The sequence below is a fragment of the Pseudophryne corroboree genome, chromosome 6 (assembly GCF_028390025.1).
Source record: "Pseudophryne corroboree isolate aPseCor3 chromosome 6, aPseCor3.hap2, whole genome shotgun sequence".
Taxonomy (NCBI): domain Eukaryota; kingdom Metazoa; phylum Chordata; class Amphibia; order Anura; family Myobatrachidae; genus Pseudophryne; species Pseudophryne corroboree.
The window spans coordinates 8,613,582-8,617,535 of record NC_086449.1 but is presented as its reverse complement, the minus strand read 5'-3'; the positions used below and the strand labels follow the sequence as shown (position 1 = coordinate 8,617,535).

The 3,954-nt window shown below is 45.2% G+C and overlaps 1 non-coding gene across 1 annotated transcript; it reads right to left on the bottom strand.

Moving 5' to 3' along the window:
• Nucleotides 1-2,172: 2,172 nt before the first annotated feature.
• Nucleotides 2,173-2,293, bottom strand: LOC134938691 (U5 spliceosomal RNA). Its single transcript, XR_010181199.1, has one exon. It is a non-coding gene; the product is annotated as a U5 spliceosomal RNA (small nuclear RNA).
• Between the last annotated feature and the right edge of the window lie 1,661 nt (nucleotides 2,294-3,954).

Genomic DNA, 3,954 nt, shown 5'->3' with positions numbered 1-3,954 from the left:
CACTGCCCTTGTGATCTGTCGTTTTGTACACATACTGAGCTTTTGTAATTGTGGCGAGATGCCATCATGTATACCTGAGGGTAACCCCTTCTGTGGACTCACATATGAAACACCTCTGGATTTAATGTCCAGTTTTCAGGATATAAATCCTGACGGGTGAGATCATCTGTCTAACAGATGTCCACTCACGGAATGAACCCCGTTGACATCATCACATAATGGTGTTCTGGGCAATTGAGGATTCGAGTTACCTGCCGCATTGCCATGCGGCTTCTTGATTCTCCCTGGTTGTTGTGTATGCAACTCCCGTTGCGTTGTCTGACTGCCCTTGGTCAGACTGAAAGCGAAGCATGTAGTGCATTGTAAATTGCACGGAGTTCCAGGACATTTATCGACAGCAATCTGTCGTGATCCGTTTTAGAACCTCTGTCGCTGATCTTTTTTAACTACAACTCCTGAACCTCTGAGACTCTCGTCCAGAGTATATACACCCTCGCCCCTCTGTGGGAAACGCGAGTGAAGGCCGGCGAGCTAAAGCGCTTTGAAAACACATCATTATTCTTAACAGGCGAATACACCAATGTACCGCTAGTGTGCGTGGCTTTTGCACTACTTACTAGATGTACATTTGTTCTTGCTGGTGTAGTAGGTAAATGTCTTTGATTTACCGTATTTATAATCTTACCTAGGAATTGACGTCGTTCAGACGGAATTAGATGCGATTGTTTTTTAACTTGACCTGCCACCGCAGTATACATTAGTAGCGCAAGTTAGAGGAACTCTGTTGAGACAGAGTTCTTATGAGCAGATCGTCTAAGTATGGAACGATTGTCACTGTCAGGACTCTGAGATGAGCTATCATCACCAACATCACTTTGGTAAATACCCGAGGCGTTGACAAGAAGCCAAATGGTAGACCTGAAATGGTTAATGGTTGTGGCGTTTTGCAAACGCTAGAACCTGTGATGACCAAACCGGAATGGGTAAATACGCATTGTGAAGATCAAGTGCAATTAGGCAATTTTGTGGCTCCAATATGCAAATACTAACCGCAGAAAATCCATTTTCAAACTGCAGTAAGTGACTTGCTGATTGAGACTGCGACGGAGCTGTTTGGTTTTGTTACCCCAAACAGAGGGGAATAAGTAACCCTGACTCTGTTGGTGTACTACTGCCTGGTTATAAAGACAGCTGAAAACTAGCAGAGACTAAATGGCAACCTGCCAAACCGTTCGACAGAGGCAGTCTTGTCCTTTAATCTGTAAATAGCTGAGACATCCATGAGTTGATGTCTGGAAACCCCGCAAATGTAACGTGTAAAGACGCGCTTCCACATTGGAAAATGGAGATGGCCTAAGAGGTCGTTAAGCCACTGGCTTGCTGACTGTAGCGTCCTGTCGTTACAAGGCGTGACTGTTTTGTACCACCGCCTTGAAAAAACTGAAGTCTAAAGGGATTAAACGCCGGCACAAGTATTTCCGTTTTGATACTGGATGCGGTAATGGCTGAATATCAAATTTAGGACCAACCAAGCTCTGGCCTTGTCGCGCTTAAACTAGCGACGATGAAAAGTGAGAATCGAAGTAACCGGCGTTAGCAGAAGCTTTACAGATATACTCTGCAGCTTCTTTTAACAGTGATCGTCATTGTTTCCATACATAGAGTCTAGTGACCCAAATGTATCTTGGGTCTTTATAATGTTTGACACAGACGCATTTACCAATGGCGGATCGCGTCATTTTGGAAACGATTAAATAGTGGTTAGAGTCTACTCAGTCTCTGTAAAAATGGAGACATTGACTCACTGGGATTTAGCAATGTATGGTTGTCAAAAACCCCGCACTATCTGAGTGCTGGACTAATGTACCCTTCTCACTCGTAGTTATTGGTGTGAGATTTGACATAGAATCGTGCATTAAATTATAAGACCAGTTAAATAAACACCCTGGTACCCAAAGGGAAATTGGCCCTTTGGAAAGACTGTCTTTTGTTAGAGCTGGCGGAGTAACTTCCGAGACTCCGATGTTACCGCTCTTTTAATTTGAATTGCCAATGCTTAACATAGGATTTTTAAAATTATTTTTAGTCTGCGCTAGAGCCTTACTCGCTATGCAGACAGACACCACAATAGGCAACGGACAGACACTTGCACGACTTATTGAAGTTATTATGTGTCATATATATATTTTATTGCTGAACAACATATTTATATGAAACTCATGGTTGTTCCTCTCTACGGAAATCTTTAGTAAAAGGCGAAAGATTTATTCGATCTGAAGAGAAACCAGAGTATTCTTTATGTGAAAAGCAGTTCACATGGGCATGTGAAACCCGAACCAAATTCCCACTAACACCCCTGCGCCTCTGGTGGCTTAGAGATGTAGGGCAGGAATGTTCCAGAATTACACACTGGAAAACAACAGGAAGCATGGTTAAAATGGCCCCTTTGCCATGCTGACCCTGATAATCACAGAACAAATTACAAATGTTTCCGTGTTAATATAGCCTATTATACAGTATAATCACAGGCCGGGTACAACACATGCTCTATGAATAAATATATATATAAGCTCAATAGCCTATGATAATTACAGACATTAATATATTTATACAGCATTAATATAGGCTCAATAGCCTATTATACAGTGATAACCACAGACCTTAATATAGGCTCCATAGCCTATTATACAGTGATAATCACCGACATTAATATATAGGCTGAATAACCTATTATACAGTGATAATAACAGCCATTAATATAGGCTCAATAGCCTATTATACCGTGAAAATCACAGACAGTAATATAGACTCAATAGCCTATTACTCCCAGGACAGGTAACAATACATTATAAATACCTGTCACATATATATAGCTGCCTATACACTGTGCTGCTGTTCATATATTTGATCCGCCAGATTCCACCGTGCCTCTTCCCCCTGTCTCTGCGGGAAGCCTGCAGCCTCTTAGCGCTGGCACTTGTGGGTGGATGGTGCTGGGCGGCCGGACGGAGCGGCGGTCACCGTCTCTGTACTGAGACTGAGGGAGCGTCTGCGGCCGTATGGCGCTGGGCGGCCGGACGGAGCGCTGGGACGGGCGGCTTGCAGACGTAGCGGCTGGGGCTTGGCGGGCGTATGAGCGGCGAAGCAGCATATTAACCCCAACATAGCGGGGCGGCAGCCTGCGCTGACCGCCCCGTTCCCCAGCCTACCTTGCTTGTCTCCTGATCATGGCTGCGACGGGGCTTTTTATGTGTAAGCTCCGTCCAGTGATGTAACTCATGGCTGTGACGGGGCTTCTTCTGTGTAAGCTCCGTCCAGCTCTGTAGTCCTGGCTGCGACAGGGCTTCTATGTGTAAGCTCCGTCCAGCTTTCCAGTCAGCTTTCCAGTGATCTAAGTCATGGCTGCGACGGGGCTTCTTCTGTGTAAGCTCCGTCCAGCTCTCTAGTCCTGGCTGCTCTTTGCAGGAGCAGTGGGCTGCCTGTGGCTGTGAGGGTGCTCTTTGTGAGGACCGACACGCCATGCGCTGCCCGTGCAGCGGCACTATCCCGGACCCATGTTTTTCTTGAAACTGGGAAGGGATGTGCTATTAAAAAAAAATTAAAATAAAAATGAAAAATTAATAAAATCTTCCAACAAGTGTGGGAACCCACAAGCCGATGTTAGTGCTTTGAGCACAGAAAAAACACTGGGTTCGTACACTGAGGTACTCTGGGATATGGAGGGGTGGAGAGTTCTAAATTTAAATATTCAGTGCCTTTGTTCTGCTACGCCGTCCATATCCCAAGAGTACTCCAGTGACCCCTAGTGGATGAAAAAGAAAGTAAAAGCTTTAGGATCAGGTGGTGTGCACTGGCTCCTCCCCCTATGACCCTCCTCCAAGCCTCAGTTAGGTTTTTGTGCCCGGCCGAGAAGGGTGCAATCTAGGTGGCTCTCCTAAAGAGCTGCTTAGAGTA